The sequence below is a fragment of the Vombatus ursinus genome, unplaced genomic scaffold (assembly GCF_900497805.2).
Source record: "Vombatus ursinus unplaced genomic scaffold, bare-nosed wombat genome assembly UNPS02014909.1, whole genome shotgun sequence".
Classification (NCBI taxonomy): domain Eukaryota; kingdom Metazoa; phylum Chordata; class Mammalia; order Diprotodontia; family Vombatidae; genus Vombatus; species Vombatus ursinus.
The window spans coordinates 1,861,083-1,878,714 of NW_020954687.1; the positions used below are offsets into that span (position 1 = coordinate 1,861,083).

The following is a 17,632-nucleotide window of genomic DNA, read 5'->3' on the forward strand; positions in this document are numbered from 1 at the left end:
CTATCAGTGGTGTCAAACTCAAATCAAAATAGTATGTTGACTTAGAAAATCACAAATGAACCTTATGTTGTATTGTATTTTTATTTATTTTGTTAAACTTTTCCCAACTACATTTTAATCTCGTTTGGACCTCATTCAGAAGCCTTGCAGCTACTAGTTTGACACCTCTACCCAATGCCATGCTGCCTCGATTTCTAAGTACCTATTCAAGTAGCCAAACTCTAACCCTGATACTAACTCTATGTCTTTTTTTCTGCTTCTGGGTCATACTGTTGACTCATATTATGTCCACTAAAAGCCCCTTATCTTTTTCACGTCAAATAATGAATCACTAAGTATTTATTAAGCACTTACCGAATGCCAGGAACTGGCTGAGCTAAGTGCTGTGCATACAAAGACAAAAATGAAACAATGACTGCTACAAGGAGCCAGTCTTCTGTCAAGAAAGATGGCATGTACACATATAAGATTACGCAGAATAGATATCAGTTAATTGTAGAGGAGAAAGGCACTAGCTAAAAAGACAGCAAGGTAGTATAGTGAACAGAGCACTGGTCCTGGGATCAGGAAGACCTGAGTTCAAATCTGGCCTCAAACACTTACTAACTGTGTGACCCTGGGCAAGTCACTTAATCCTATTTGCCTCAGTTTCCTCATCTGCAAAATGAGCTGGAAAAGGAAATGACAAACTGCTCCAGTATCTTTGCCAAGATACACCCCTTCTCCTCCCCAAAAAGAGTCAGACTCAACTGAACAATAACAAAAGGCACTAGCAGGTGGAGGGGCCGATCAGGAACGACTTTGTGAAGAAAGTGGTAAGGGAGTAAAATTTTGAAGGAAATCTGGGATTCTAAGAGATAGAGTTGAGGAGGGGGTGCATTCTAGGCATCGGGGACAGCCAGTGCAAAGACATGGAGATGGGAAATGGAGAGTCACGAATGAAGTGCAAGGAATAGCAAGGAGACCAGTTTGGCTGGAGCACAGAGTACAGGAAGGAGAATAATGTACAGGAAGATTGGGGAGGTTGAGAAGGGCTAAGCCAAAAGAATCCATCTTTGATCATTCTGGACATGGGACTTGACTTGTTTTTGACCTTAAGTGAACTTACTGTTCCCTCTCATAATTTCAGGTACATATGCTCTTCACCCCTTTGGAGGATCCTCTCACTCCCACTTCCCAGCTTTCTTGTAAGCTGTGCCATACACCTGGAATATTCTGTTTCCAGGCTGCTTTTCCTATTATTCCAGATGCTCCCCAAATCCTCCCCTTACTGCTTCCCAGGCTGATGGGAAAGAAGGGAGAGAAAGGCTTTCCCCTAATCCCCTCCAGTGAGATAATATATGTAAAGTGCCTTGCAAACCTTAAGGCATGATACACGGTGTCCCAAAAGTTTTAGTGAACTGTAAGCTTATTTTAACATTTAATAAGCTTAAAATGCACTAAGACTTTTGGGACACACTGTATTAGTTATAATAGCTATAATATTAGCTATCATTATCATTATTCCACCCCAATACAAAACTCCAACAAACCTCTCATTTTTCCTGCCCCATCTGCAATTCTTCTTTACTTATACCACTATTATTCTAAATATTCTACAAGGAGCTATTTATTGCTTATATTTTTACCCCAACTGCTTAGCTCAGTGCCTGGTGAACTGTGAGTGCTTAATAATGTTTATCCATTTATTCATTTGTTCATATACTATTCAAATTGTTAACCTTATTTACTTAAACTTCCATTCCCTGTTTATCATTCAGCTATTTATAAATATGTTCCATGTCTATTCATATTAGTGTTATCTGTTATAAACATTAAGTTCATACCAGGAAGGGATTCTGTCAGCATAATTTACTCTGTGTGAATTGAGAGGCTCATATTGTGTATTAATCAATTAACACACATTTAATTCCTACTGTGTGCTGGGCTCTGGGGGTAGAAATGCAGTAAATGAAATAATGCCTACTTCCAAGGAGCTCACAGAAATCCATGTCAGTGTCTCATTTCCCTAGTAGGGCATATGATTCAGGAGAGCAGGAACCTCACTATCCAGGGGCCATCCAGACTCCACTTGACAAAGGAAGTTACCACCTCGGTTCTTATCGCGGGTCTCTGCACACTTGGCACTTAATATATCTGTGCTGTATTGTGTCATAAAGGCTATTGGATGATGATGGTAATGATCACTCACTGCCAAGTTTCCTTTTGAAGAATACAATACAAATGACTCGTCTCAATTCACCATGGCAGAAGATGAGTGCCCTGGAGTCCTGCCCTATTTCTTTGAACACAGATACCTTCCTTCTCCACCACCCTTCTACAGAGTCATGACTAGGAATTTTTCACCGGGGGGGGGGGGCAGTAGAGCTGAGAAAAATCCAACCATGTTGCTGCATGTGAAGAGGGGCATATCTGACCTCTTTTGCAGGGGTGAGAGGCAGGGCAGGCTCTGGGAGAAGGCTGCCATCCCAAGGTCCTGGCCTTACAGCATACCCCTCCGTGCAAGTTAGAGGGCCAGTCTGCCTTTCTCTTGGGAGGGAGGACCACACCTGAAGTTGACCTTGGGATGACTGTGACATATGTTGGTCTGGGGTAAGAAGCTAGGTGTAGGGATAGTGATGGCCCTGGGAGAAAGCTCAACCAGATGTGAGCAGAAGGGCCAAAGCACCATTTGTCCAATACTATTTATTCCTCTGCCTTTAGAAACGAAAGTCGAACGTCAGAAATAAAAACCTGTGCCTCCATCCTGAACACAAGGTGAGGTCGGCATTTTGTACTCAACTCAAGATTACTCTCTGAGCTGGCCACCCAGAGATGCAGAAGGACCTTCTGGGCCAGCTCAGAATATGCCTGAGAACAAGTTTCAGTTCTGCAGGGGAACCGGTGACCTTTTCTCCAAATATTCCAGCTGCCCACTGCTGCAGCGGGTTAGAGGAAGTATACGGAGGAAGCATGTTGGAGGAAGACTATGGATCGGGACCTGAGTTCATTGTGTGGCTTTGGGCAGATCACAGAGAATTTAGCCCTGAAAAGGAATCTTGCAGACTACTTAATCATTTATAGATGAGGAAACTGACACCAAGATAGAGCAAGTGACTTGCCCAGAGTAACATGGAAGTGAATGGCAGAGGCATCTGAACCCAGGTCCTCTGCCCCAAATCTTGGCACAACTTCACATGGTTTCCCACTTGACTTTCCTGTTTCCTTATCTCTAGAATGAGGCAGTCGATAGAGGTCCTCTAAGGCACCTTTTAACTCTGACAATTGGTGACATTGTGTCCAATAGTCCCAGGGGAAAAGGGCGCTGTGGCCTACAAGACGAAACAACAAAGATTAGGAAACAGATCGTCTAAAGGGTTCCCAATACCACTAGCAGGCAGCCGTGTATAAAGTGCTGGACTTGAGTCAGGAAGACTCGAATTCAAATCCTGTCTCAGACACACACACTGCCTGTGTGACTGTGGACAAGTCACTCGACCTCTCTCTGCCTCAGTTTCCTCATCTTTTAAATGGTGATAATGCCAGTACCTACCTCACAGGGTGGTTGATAACATACGTAAAGTGCCTGGCAAACCTTAAAGTGCTGTCTAAATAAATGCCACTGATGATTACTACCCAGGAGGGCTAATGGTTTAGCACGCCATATGGTTGTCCAATGGAAGAAGCACTGTGTAATCAGAGGAGCTAAGTCTGAATCCCGACTGTCACTTAATACCAGATGAGATGGCCTGTGAGTTCCCTACAATCAGTTTAACGGATCTCTGACAAGTTCAGCCAAGGAACTCAGGATCTGGGGACCTTGAGAATGGGAAGGCTGAGAAGATTCTCAGGACGACACTGAGGTCTTCTCTACCCCCTGGCGTGATGGCCCTGTAGGTAATGATTGACAACCTTTGATACCTGTCAATTATGTTCAGGGCCTAGTTAGACTACAATCTTGTTAGGGTCAGAGGCTTTCTTCATTTTTCTCTGTATCTCCGGTGCCTCGTGCAGTACCTGGCACAAAATGACACTAAATGCTTGAAGTATGGGGTGGAGGCAGACAGAGGAAATAGAATAGGGTCCGTCCCGGTCCCTCCATGCAGCCTGCTTTGGGAAGAGAGACTCCCCTTGGATTTAATTTTTATGACCATTACTCCCAGTCAATGTGAGAGCTGCCTCCAGGCCCATTACTTAACGCTGAGGTGTTTTAGATAGAACTCTAAGAAGGGGCCAGAGATTTAGGCAGTCTGTGAGGCAGGTTGCCGGTGAAGGCGTGGCATTGCTCAGGTCTCTCTCTGAGCTGTGCAAAGAGACATACATTAGAGAAGGGGGCAGGCAGCTCAGGTCTGACACTCAGCAAGGGGCCTTTCTGGCTTCATAACCTGTCAGTCTGATGTTTGGCTCTGGGGCCTGAGGCGCTCTCTGGAGCTTCTCTTGGCCTGGGCCCTTGTCCCGTGGTCCATTACCATGGAGACAGCTCCAGTTTGTACTGCACTCAGGTTCCTAGGTTTCTCTTCCATAATTTCAAATCTCTCACTTTCCTGCATCCTCTCTCTCTACCACCCACCCCACCCCTTTCCCTTCAGTCACATCTGTGGACTTTTCTGCAGCATCCAGTACTATTTATAACGCCCTAGAAACACAGGCCAGGAGGGACAATAGACGGGATGTGCTGAACAAAGCCCCAGCCTGTCTCCCCACCCCCTTCTGCCCCCAGAGGCTTGCAATCTGGTAGCCTAGTGGCCCAGGGTATGACCATACATTTCAGAGCAGACACTGCCTCCTTTCCCCAGACAGGGTACATTCTCCCTTCTTGGATTGCTGCTGCATGTGTCCTCTCCCTCTCGTGGCCCTCGGGGTACAGGGCTGCTCAGGAAGTGCCCCCCATTAGATGCCAACACGACTAGCTTATTCTAGAGGCCAGTGTGCAGATGGCTGAGCAGCTGGCTTTTCGTGAGTATATACAGCCCGGCGTGACTCTCCTATGCCTTTGCCAACTCTAGATGGGCCCCTCTGCCTGACCCAGGAAGGGCCATGGTAATCACACAGTTTAGAGGAAATGGATGTCTGAGTGAAGGTGAGCCAGCTTTGAGCAAAAGCACCGTGGTGCGCAATCGTGCTTAGCCAGGGTCCCAAGGCAACCAGGAAGATTTAGGAATATTGAAGACCCAATGCAGGTGGGAACCAGCCCCACCACCTTGTTGACTCATCCTCAGCCTAAAGCAGATCCCTAGGCATCAGAAAGCCTCAGTTAATCAATTGACGAGTATTCTTTTATTTCTACTATTTAGGCAGAGCGCCTAAAGCAGGGAGTTCTTAGCCTTCTTTGGGTCATGGCCCGCTTGGGCAGACTGGTGAAGTCTATGGACCCCTTCTCAGAGTATAGGTTTAAAATGCATAAAATAAAATACATAGAATTACAAAGAGAACTAATTATACTGAAATATAGCTATCAAAATATTCAATACTTTCAAAATGCAGTTTACTGACCTCAGGTTTAGATCCTCTGCTACAAGGATTAATCGTGGGAAAAAACCAGAACGTTATAATTGGGATATTGGGAGACCAGCCTTGGTGTTGGGAAGAACAAGGTTCAAGCTCTGCCTCTGAGGTTTACTACTTAGAGGCAGCCAAGTGACCCAGTGGATGAGTGTTAAACCTGGAGTCAGGAAGACCTGAGTTCAAATCTGACCTTAGATACTTATTAACTGTGTGACCTTGGGCAAGTCACTCAGCCTCTTTCTGCCTCAGTAGAAATGGGGATAACAATAGCACCTACCTCTACCTCTCTGGATTTCTGTGTGGGTAAAATGAGATAGTTGTAAAACACTTTGCACACTTTACGGTACTCTATAAATGCTACCTGTTTGGTCATTTCACCTCATCTGTAAAATGAAAGACTTAGTCCTAATGACTTTTCCAATCCCTTCCAGTTTTAATCTATGATCTTATGGTCCTGACCCTCCTCAGCAAAGCTGAACCACCCTCTAGATAAGTGTCCTTTCTGGGCTGTCTCTTTCGGACTGTCTAAGAGGTCTTCTCTCTCTGTATGAGCCCAGCCCTGCCACCTAAACCAAGACAGAGTCCTCTGTCTGGACTGGAAAATGAGTATGGATGTAAGACTGTCCAAATCTCTCTCTCTGCTCTCCCCCATCTTCCTATTCTTTCGTCTCTCTGAAAGTCCCTAGAGTGGCCTCTCCAGTTGCTAAAGGGAAGTAGGGAGATGACTCAAAGCTCAATGTGGTATTAACCCATCCATCATTGAGATTTCATGCTAAAAAATAGGGAAGCTGAGCATAAATGGGTGGCAATGAGAATCGTGGGGCTCCAAGGAGGGTGTGCAGATGGGGAGGCAAACGGAACAAATGACCAGAGTGTAAAATTAATGGCCTTAAATATTACATCTGCTAGCTGCTATCAGCACAGTAGTATTTATTAAGCTCTTACTTTGTACCCTTCAGTGGAGATGGAATGACATAAAAATGAAAGTCCCTGCCCACAAGGAGCTTACATTCTTATCAGAGGAGACAACATGAACACATACATATAAGCATAATGAATATCAGGTTATTTGGGGGGGAGGCATTGTCACTTGGGGGGGATCAGCAAGGGCTGCCTGTAGGAGACAGGATGTGAGCTCAGCTCAAGCACGATGGGGATCCTACACTCAGATGTCAAGTGGGAGTGAATTTCAGGCATGGGGCCAGCCTCTGCAAAGGCCAGAGGTGGGAGATGGAACACTACATGACATTAGTCAGTTTGGTGGGACAAAGATCATGTGATGGGGAGTAATGTATAGTAAGCCTGGAAAGGTAACCAGGTTAGGAAGCTCTAGTATGTGAAATAACTGAAGGGGGCCTCAGCTAGATTGCCTTGCCACTAAAGAGTAACTTAATTAGGTGAAAAATTAACAAGAGTCACAAAACAAATACTTGTTGAGTTTTTCTTGAAACACTTCCATCTGAAAGAAGCATTAAGGTAAAGGGGGACATTATAAAAACCCCAAGTGATTTCTGTGTTTTCATGTCACAGGTAGGGTCTTTTTGGGCGGCAGCTCTGGGGGTCTTCAATAATACTGCCTTGGGGGCCACAGGCAAAGTTTCCACTCCCTGACATAAATGGACCCTGAAGAGAGGGAAATCGGGAGGCCTGCAGTTCAGCCTGCTGTCCGGCAGCAGGGAGAGCAGCAGCCCAGACCCCATTAGCAGGAGAGCTGGCTGTTTATGCCCTCCCTGTCTCCCTGAGCCTTCCTTCTCCCCCGGGACAGCTAAGTGTTTTGTGGAGATTACGCAGGTCTCTAGTCCCTCCCAGCTGGGTACAGAGAGAGTGAGAGAGAGAGAGAGAGAGAGAGACAGAGAGAGAGAGAGAGACAGAGAGAGAGAGAGAGAGAGAGAGCTATGCAGACACATGCATAACTGCTTACTAAGGCTGAGTAAATCCAGAAAAGGGAATAGAGGGAAGTGGGGGAGGGGGAAGAGGCCTCACAGTAGGTCCTAACATACAGCTGTAGGAGGCTGCTAAGGAGAGGGGAGAGAAGTCATTCCTTCATTTCCAGGATTTTGGAGAGAGTAGCAGGAAAGTGGAGGATCAGAACAGATGAGAGATAAGGCAGGCATCTGCCAGAGGTTTGGGCCCTTCCATTAGCCTAAACAGAGCCTTCCCGGATCAACTCTCTTGCCTCTTTTATAGCAGAGACAGAAAGGGAACAATTGGTATCTTGGCCCAACTCTTTCAACAAAGATTCTCCTCTTTGCATGCCCACTCCAGACTATCGCCATTATAATAAACTGGGAGAAAAGGAACAGCTAATACAGAACAACAGAAAACAAAATTATTTGTCACTGGCAATAGAGGCAGCCCTGGCATAGCGGGTAGAGCTGGCCTTGGGGCCAGGAAGACCTGGGTTCAAATCTTGCCTCTGACTCATAGTGGATGTGTGACCCTGAGCAAGTTACTTTTTAAATTTTTTTATTTATAATTTATGGAATAAAATAAGTATTTCCATTGCATAGTACAATAAAAAAGATGATTACATATGAAACTGCCAATCTATTACGTACAACTTGCTACTATGCCTTATAAATGTAAAATAAAGTCATCATATACATTTCTTTTTTTCCCCTACCTTCCCTAGAGATGGCTACCATCCAGAGGTTCCCAAATTTATTTGGCCTACTACCTCCTTTTCAAAAAAAAATTACTCAGCACCGCCCTGGAAATCTACTTTCTTTAACCCTTTAACTTTTTATTTTTCATCACCTAAGACTACTACCACCCCCCTGGATCATTCCAGCAACCCCACTTTGGGAACCTATGCATTAGACACAAATATGCATGTATGCCAATAATACAGCAACTAGCTAGCATTTATATATTGCTTTAAGGTTTGAAAAATATTAGCCATAGGCTTCTTAGCAGGTTCAGTTTGCAAAATGCCTTTATCTGCAGTATATGCATGTATGTATGTGATATATATGCATATGTATGTGATATATATGTATATGTATATATATAAAATCATTCTACACATACTTCTATTTATCAGTTCTTTCTCTGGATGTAGATAGCATCTTCCTTCATATGTCCTTTGTAGTTACTTTGGGTATTTATAATAGTCAGAATGACTTGGTCACTCAAAGTTGTCCTTAAAACAATATAGCTGTTACTGTATACAATGTTCTCTTGGTTCTGCTCGTTTCACCCTTTATTATTTCATGTGAATCTATCCATGTTTTTCTAAGATCATCGAGCTCATCATTTCTTATAGCATGGTAGTATTCCAAGTTACTTAAACTTTCAGTTCTCCAGGCAACTCTCTAAGATGATAAATTGCTGAAAAGGTGCCTTCCCATGATGCCTCATCTGGGAGTTCCCTATATCAATGAAATCATAGGTGCAGAGCCTATCCCTACTGGAAGATTGTTCAGCACACTCAGCTGTCTGTGCCCTGCCCCATTCCCCCTGCCTCTCTAGATCACTGGCTCTTGTCACTTGCGTCCTTAACTCACCCCCGTGCAGCTGCCAAACTATCTTTCTAAAGCACAAGTTGGATGATCACTTCCCTTATCTAGAAACTTCAGTTGATCCTTATTGTTTCTAGGACAAATTCTTGAGCCTGGCATTTAAAGCCTGTCATAGTACAGCCTGCCTTTCCAGATTTATTTCACGTTATTCCCTCCATGAACTCCACTTGCTGGTCCCCGAGGCAATTTGTCTCTCACCTCTGGGTCTTTGCATAGCGCTGTTCTCTCATGCCTCGTGTCTTCCTCACCTCTGACTCTCAGGATCTTTAGCTTGCTTCAAGGTTCACCTCAAAGGCCGTGTTCCTAAATTGTTAGTGTTTTCTCCCTTTTTATATTATATTATTGTTCAGGGTGTCCCCAAATCTTAGTGCTGTTTTAAGTTTTAAAAGCACTAAGAACTTGGGGACTTTTACTTATGTATGTAAACTTCACATATCTATATAACTCCACCCCCCGCCCCGCCCCTAACAGAATGTAAGTTATTTGAGGACAGGGCCTGGTTTTTGTTTTTTGTTTTTTCTATTTGTCTTTGTGTATCCAGAGCCTAGCCTTGCATAAAGTACGCTCTTAATAAATGTCTTCTGAATTGAACTCAATTATACACTGTTGGTTAGTGGCCCCATCTGGTTAGATGGAAATGGGATGACAAGTTCCTAAATCTGATCATCTATGAAGCGAGGACAATGGTTGAAGGCCAAATGGGATACTGCACAGAAAGGCATTTTGTAAACTGAAAGTGCTGAGTAACCCATGGCTAATATGTTGTAAACCTTAAGGCAATATATAAATGCTAGCTAGTTACTGTATTATTGGCATTGTCACCGTCATCATCATGAATCTAGTTCTCATCTTTTTTGGCAGAATTAAAATAGAAAGTCATTGAAATTAATGACAGCAAAGATAATTTCCCACTGTTTTCTAGCCATCAATCGCTTACTACCTAAATATGCAGTGGATAATAATAATAATAGCTAACATTTATACAGTGCTTACTATGTGCCAGGCACTGTGCTAAGTACTTTACAGTTATTGTCTTATTTGATCTTCACAACTATTATGATCCCCATCTTACAGATGTGGAAACTGAGGCAAATAGGGGTTAAGTGACTTGTCCAGGGTCACAAGCTAGCAAGTGTCTGAGGCTGCATTTGAACTCAGATCTTCCTGTCTCCAGGCCCAGCACTCTATCCATTGCACCACCTGGTAACCCACTGTGTACCTAGCTACAGAGTATCAGACTTGGAGTCAGCAGGCTACACAGAGACACTGAGAGGTGTCTGGTTAATGGTCCCCAGTGAAAAATCAGCAAAATGATTGAACTCTCACCTCCAGTCTTACCGACTCTTGGCTCTGACAACCAGGACCCACTGCCTGGTATATCTGGGTTTCAAGCCTGCTGGATTTCCCTGGGTTGGGATGAGTTACAGTGGAGACTGGGACCCATGTACACCAGAATGAGAATTCTATCTTGGATGCTGACTTCCCTGGTGTGTGTGTGTGTGTGTATATGTCTGTGCGTACATGTGTGTATGTGTGTGTATGTGTGTGTGTATGTCTGTGTGTGTGTGTGTGTGTGTGTATGTATGCCTTGAGTAAGTCACATTAACCCCCTCAATGGCTGACTTTTTCAGCTACAAACAGCCATAATGAAAGAACCTTTGGAAGGCTGGGCCTCAGTACATAGTCTCAGAGTCTTTTGAAGTGGAAACATCTTGTTATTAATGGGCTGGTGCCAGGCCAGATGAATTTAGTACCTTTAAATTTTCTTCTATGGGACTGCATCTCATATTAAAACGAGAGTAAATGAATCTGGAAGAATGCACGTGTGACCTGAATAGGGCACACACAAAGTCAGGGAGTAGCACTCACTGGTGTATCTGAGTGGCTCAGGGTTCAGTCATCCTGCTTCTTTTCACGTCTCAGGAAACACAGGAAAAAGGGTATCAAAATCCCTGCCACCTCAGAGGAAACTGGAATGTCCTAGCTAGGCCTGAGTCAGCCTTTCTTGGTAGGTCAAGGGAACAGATTAGATTTGGGAGATCGGTTCCTGCGGTAACCTTCATTTTAGAATTTGTTGTTGCTTTATGTGTGTGTGTGTGTGTGTGTGTGTGTGTGTGTGTGTGTGTTATGGGTATATGTACGTTGGTATTTATACATAAATATGTGTATATACACACTAGAATAAAGAAAAGAAAATGTTTTTAATCATTGTTCTATGACGAGTGGAGCTAAAAAACAAAGGCCTGAAAAGATGGTACTTTTGCCAAGTGTTGCTCCACTTCTGAGTTCTCTGTGTTCTTTCTATCCAGAGGCACTAGGGGTGAGTGGTTGGTTAGCTCCTCTGGAAAGATTGCAGATCTTATTACTTGCTGGGGTTTGCTCCTCCCTTAGTTAGTAACATTTGCTCCTAGGTAACATCTGCAGAAATTTCTATATAAGCAGCACTAGGGACATAGCTAAGCACCAGCTATCATTGCTTATACCATTCATCACTGTTCTACTTCAAATAGGACTTTAAAGGGGAATCTTCATACCAAATGAAGAAGAGGAAAATATAAATATATATATATATAGAGAGAGAGAGAGAGAAAGAGAGAGAGAGAGAGAGAGAGAGAGAGAGAGAGAGAGAAACAGAGACAGAGAAGAGGAGAGAGACACATACAGAAAGAGAGAGAGAAGGAGAGGAGAGGAGAGGAGAGGAGAAAGAGAGAGAGAGATTGAGAGAAGAGGAGAATTTTTCAGACAGACAGACAGGAGACCCTCTTAGGCTAGGGTGTTCCTTTCCTTCTGAGTCAGAGCTGAAGGGGACCCCAGAGGCTTCCTCCAGAGGATGTGGGCTTGCTGGGTTGGGAGTCGGGGAGGATTAGACGAGAAAAGGAAAAACAATACTTCAATTTCCCTCAGAGGCTCCCCCAGGAGGCTACACTCCCTGCCTGAGAAACCCAGAACCCAGATAATGCCAAAATGTTTGAAGCTGGCCAGGCTCCAAGTCGTTTTCCTTCTCAAACTGAGAAGTAGTAGCCTTGCTTCAGGCCAGGTTTCACAAAATAAAAGGCAAAACCACTATCAGCTCTTGGGGTTAAACTCTTCAGTTGGGGGCCTGAGGGCTCATGGAGGTTGAGAATGACAGACTGTCTTTTGAGTTAGAAAGGACCTCAGAGACCATCTACTCTAATGGCGACATTTTACAGATGAGGAAACTTAAGTCCAGAAACGGGAAGGAACTTATCCAAGGTCATACAGTAAGTTAATGAGTAAGTTAGTAAATAGTGAGTTTCTCTCTACTTAGGCAAGTGAAGATCTCAAAGCACCTTCTAACTTCATCTGGGGAGAGGAGCTTTCCCCATTCCCCTTTTGTGTGAAGGAAAAAACAAGATGTAAAATATGTGAATAGCACCCTCCAACTTACTCAGAGTGTTAGTAATAGCACAGAGGCAGTGAGACAGAAAAGAGAGCTCTGGATTTAACATCAGAAATATCTGAGTTTATCTCCTGCCTCAGGCACCACTAGTTTCATGATCCCAGGCAAATCAAAGTCTCTCTAAGCTCAGTTTCCTCATTTGTAAAACAATGATAATAATAGCACCTAACTACCAAGGTTGTTATGACAAGCAACGTTATGACAAGTTGTGACAAGGTAAACCCTTTGTAAACCATAAAGCACTATGTAAAAATGAGGTAGTAACATCTAAATAGAGAAGCCTTGAACAACCAGATTTCCCCTTAGAAACCAGTTCTAGAAACAAATACAAATGCAAGACACATCTTGTTTGAGGAGTGGTAGTGGTACAGTTCTGCTGTGACATCTTCCTAGTGCCTTCCTACCCAGACTGAACCGCCAAAACAGAAGTGACCAAAAGACAAACTTCCTAACCCAGGCACTTGACAGACACAGTTTTAAAAGCCTTTAACATTGCCTACCTAGGTCCTTGGACAAAGGGAAATTAATAACCTTGAGACAGATTCCCAAGTTGTGGGGTCCTGAGTCAACTCCCTAACTCCGATAGAAGCATCCCTTGTGAGATGTGCTGATTTCCACCACAAGTGAAATCCCGAGGTGAGATCCTTGGAGCTTGATAATCAGAGGCACAAAACCAAAGAAGAGAATACCAGTAAGTCTCTTGTTTGTATAGCAGTCTTGTAGAAGTCATTCTCAGCACTGAGTTCCAATGAGCCAATGGCATCTCAAATCATTGAAACAGGAAGCGAGATAAACAACATATTATCAGCAAGGAGATGGAGCTGATTCCCGTATTCCTAGGACGCCAGCCAGCTGAGCCCCGTGAATGTCCTAGCAAAGTCTGCTTTCCCTACCAGCTGATGTTCTTGTATTCAGCTCTGGGGAACAAGGTTCCCTCTTTGCTGGATAAATTGACTCATCTCCCTCCTTCCCCCCAGATTCTTGCTTTCCTCATTTGCTCTGTGTGGGGCTTAGCTGGCTTTTTTTTTTTTTGGCCGCTCTCCCCTTCCCTTCCCAGGATCTAGGTCTGTAGAATGACCCTCTAATAAACTCTACTCCCCAAGAGTTTCCTTTACTCCCAGACAGCAGACACTTGGGGGGTGGGGTGGAAGGGGGCTGGTACCAGAGAGAAAAGCAGCAGAGTAATGATCAGAAACCATTACAGAGAAGCTGAGGCATCAGGGATGTGTCCTTGTCCAACCACAAGGAGGCAAATTCTAAAACAGCCTACAAAGTCACCTGCCCTAGCCCTCTGGCTCTTCCTGTCCCCTCTGTCACAACTAGTCAGCAACTAGTCAGCAAGCTAGAAAAGTTCAGTGCCATTGGGAGCTTCAAGGAGAAAAGTTGTAGCTGTGGGAAGAGTGTGGGAAATATAGTACTCTATATTTTGTGTCTGCCTTTACAGAAACTCAAAATACTTATTTATCTATCAAACCTAAGGTGAAAAGATATAGTCCTAAAGTTGAGGATACGTGCCAATATGGTGTATATATGGTGAGTTTGCTGTCAGGCTTATATCTATAGCTTTCTACGCTTGTTAATTGTCTTTGTCTCTCTGCCTCTTTGTCTCTGTGTCTCTGCATCTGTCTCTGTCTCTCTGTGTCTGTCTCTTTGTCTCTGTCTCTCTCTAACTCTCTCTGTCTCTCTGTCTCTGTCTCTGTCTCCTCCCCGCCCCCTTCCTTTTCTCACTCACCAGTCGGCAAGTCTCTCCCCTCTGCCGAACCGGCCCCTGCCCAACCGGCCCCTGCCCAAGACTGGACATTGCCCATCAGCCGCGGTTGGAACCCCAAGTGTCAGACCTCTCTCATTCTTCCGTCAGCCACCAACCCCAACAAACCAGTGGTGACTCAGACGCCAGGACCTTCTGAGCTCATCGAGTCAGCCAAACGATAGACAAGCCACTCACCGTTCGGGTCTGTCCTCAGGTCCGCTTATGCATGCCGGTGGGAACTGCCCATCTTCCAGAAGCAGATCTCGTTCCCTTCCAGAGCTGCCCCACGATGTACCCTCGCGCCTCACAAAGTTTGTTCAGGGGCTCCCCCTGGCCTCCAGACCCGGCCCCCTGAGCCGAAGTGCGGCGGCAGCTCCTGCCTGCGTCCTCGTCCTCGTCCTCGTCCTCCTCCTCTCCTCTTCCTCTCCGAGCCCTCTCACAGAGCCAGCAGCGGGCTGTGCCTCCACAATGGGTACGGCAGCATCCTGAACAAAGTGCGGTCCCCCGGGATCCCCCGGCAAGGAGGTGGAGCCATGTGACCCGCTGCCCCCGAGGCACACGCCAGCCCTTTATGCTGCTGGCTTAGGGGAGGGGTGGGTGTGCCAGGCCACTGCCGGGATGGGAGGAGATAAAGGGATGGAGGGAGGGAAAGAGGGAGGGAGGAAGGGGACTTCTCTGCTTTGGATCCCCCCCCCCCCCGCCCCGTGCCAGTTTAACCCGCAGAGGGGCGGAGGCATGGGTCCCTTCCAGACTTTGTCATTGGAAAGCTATTCCCAGTAACCCTTTCTTGCCTTCTCCACGCCCCTCCCCACACCCCTCCCCCCTGCCCCAGCTCCCCATCTCTCCTCTCTCTCATAAGTAGAAAGAACAACTCTTTGGTGGTGTGGCTCAGGTTCCTTCCTTGCCAGAGCAGAAAACCTTTACACGAATGAGGTTTTCCTTGGCTCATTGATCCTCCATCTCCTCTTAGTGCCCCTTTCCTTATATCACTAGGTACTTCTTCCTCCTCCTCCCACCCTCAACTCCTATCATGTATGTGATTTTCTTGATTTCCTAGGACAAAATGGGAGAAAAGCCCCAGGATGCTTCCTGCTCCCTTGCTGACCCTTCATAGGATCTTAGATCTAGAGAGGCCATCTAATATGACTTAGACATTTGACAGCTTAGGAAACTGGGTTAAAGGACTTATCCAAGGTCATACAAGTAGTGTCAGGGTTGGGATTTGAACCTTCCACTTCTCCCTCCATCCACAACAACAACAACAAAATCAGAACTGTTTTCAGGTGATTGAGGTTAGTTATCGTGATGCTTTCCCATCTCTTCAGCAGAATGAACTATTGAACTGAGACCTGGTTAGTTAGTCAGCTAGCGTTTATTAAGCACCTACTATGTGCCAGGCACTGTTCTCTGTTCCTCACGCTGCTGCCTTACCTTTAAGCAGAATATCAGGAAAAATATTGGATTGGGAATTAAGACCTAGGCCCTACTCTTGTCACCAGCAACCATGAGGCTTTGGGAAAATCAAAACCTCCCTGAGCTCAGTTTCTTCATCTGAGGTGCTTGGGCTCTTTCAACTCCAACAAGACTCTATAAGTCATCAGAGCCAGAGCTGGAAGTGACTTTACACATCAACCAGTTCAACCCCCTGAGTAAGGAGAATGTGATGTTATTTACCCAAGGTCACCCAAGGCAGTAAGTAGCAGGACTGAGGTGTGAACTGAGGTCTTTCAACTCCAAGGCTGTGTCTGCTATACCTTGCTGCTCCTACCTTGTCCTATCCCCTTCAAGGCTTTTAGAAGTGGGAGAGGAGGTGAAAAATGAATGGTAAGGGGACTGGGAGAGCAAAAATGAATAATGGGGAGAGACTGGAGAACAGAATCAGAGAGTCTTTGAGTTCCAGGGTACCTTAGAGATTATTTGGTTCAACCTCCTACTCAAAGCAGCAATCCCCTTAATAGCATTGGTGACAGCTGGTTATTAAGTTTCTACATGAAGAAAGCAGTGAGAGAAAAAAGGGTAGCCCTTCCCATGGGACATCTCTATAGAGAACTTTGAGTTCCACAGAAGAAAGATGTGGGAAAAAGCCAGGTATTAGCTGGGTCCACAAACCTGGCCATTGGGGATAGAGAATACCAGGGCTCAAGAGCTAGACTTTGATGGTTGTTTGCACACTTGCATGTGTGTATTAGGGGGTGAGTTGGGGAGAATGCCTGAAAAAAATAAGCACGAGGCCCGGAATCAGGAAGATCTGAATTCAAATCTGGTTTCAGACACTTGCTACTTATGTGATCCTGAGCAAGTCACTTAACCCTTATTTGCCTCAGTTTCCTCATCTGTAAAATGGGGATAATAATAGCACCTACCTCCCAGGGTTGTTGTGGGGATCAAATGAGATAATAATTGTAAAAACACTTATTGCAGTGTCTGGCACATATTAAATGATATACAAACATACTGCTATTATTGTTATAATAATAATAATCATTATTATATTCTCTGTGAGTTTTTCAAGCACTTTCTAGGCCAGGTCCTCTTTGAGAATAATGGACAAACAAGGCCAGATTAAGAGTCTGGAGCAGAGCCAGGATGAAAAGCCTGGAGTCCTCACTGCTAATCCCAACCAAGCCACTTGTCCTACTGGAGAGTTGAAAAGATTTGTTTCCAAATAAGAGCATGGTGCTAGAGATGCTGGTTTAGTGGTAGCATGGGCAAAACAAATTGTTCTTCTTTAAAATTAATTTTCACTTAAGAGGAACATTATTTTATGCTTTGTTGTTGTTTTTCCTTGTATAGAGTGAGGGACAAGAAAGAGAAAGGTACAGCAGAGAGGAGCCCCTTATCTTATGATTACAACATCAAAACAAAATGGTCTTAGGTTTGTGGCTCAATGTATAGAGCTCTCGGCCTGGGGTCAGGAAGATTGGAGTTTAAATCCAGCTTCAGACCTCACTGGTTGTGTGACCCTGGGCAAGTCACTTAGTCTACCTTTGCTTCAGTTTCTTCAATTGCAAAATGGGGCCAATGATATCACCTACTATTCAAGACTGTTGTGAGGATCAAATGAGATGATATTTGTAAAGCTCTTAACACAATGCCTGGCACATAGTAGGTACTTAACAAATACTCATTGTCTTCTTTTTTCATAAGTGCCTTTGTCTGTCAATCCAACATTCTCCTTAGCCTTCATTGTCCTCTTTGATACCAGTTTGGCAACCATAATAATCCCACATAATGCTTTCCATATAACATAAGTAGTTTAAATATTATCACCATTTTACAGATAAAGACTCTACAATTTAGATGGTTTAAGGGATTTGCGAATGCATAAGAGCTTAAGATTCAAACCTAGGACTCTAGCTTCCAATATTCTTGGAGTAGATTGCTGCTGCATGGGCAAAGAGAGAGAGGCTCAGATAATATTACATGACCGAGATCCATTCCTTTTCAGCCGCAACT

At 44.7% G+C, this 17,632-nt stretch overlaps 1 protein-coding gene across 5 annotated transcripts in view; it reads right to left on the reverse strand.

The window, feature by feature from the left end:
• Positions 1 to 14,503, reverse strand: part of NAV1 (neuron navigator 1) — a 344,868-nt gene extending 330,365 nt beyond the window's left edge. For all 5 annotated transcript variants that reach the window (XM_027843396.1, XM_027843395.1, XM_027843394.1 and 2 more), the window contains exon 1: positions 14,372 to 14,503. The gene's annotated coding sequence lies outside the window, so the exon portion shown is untranslated. The remainder of the gene's footprint in view (positions 1 to 14,371) is intronic.
• Between the last annotated feature and the right edge of the window lie 3,129 nt (positions 14,504 to 17,632).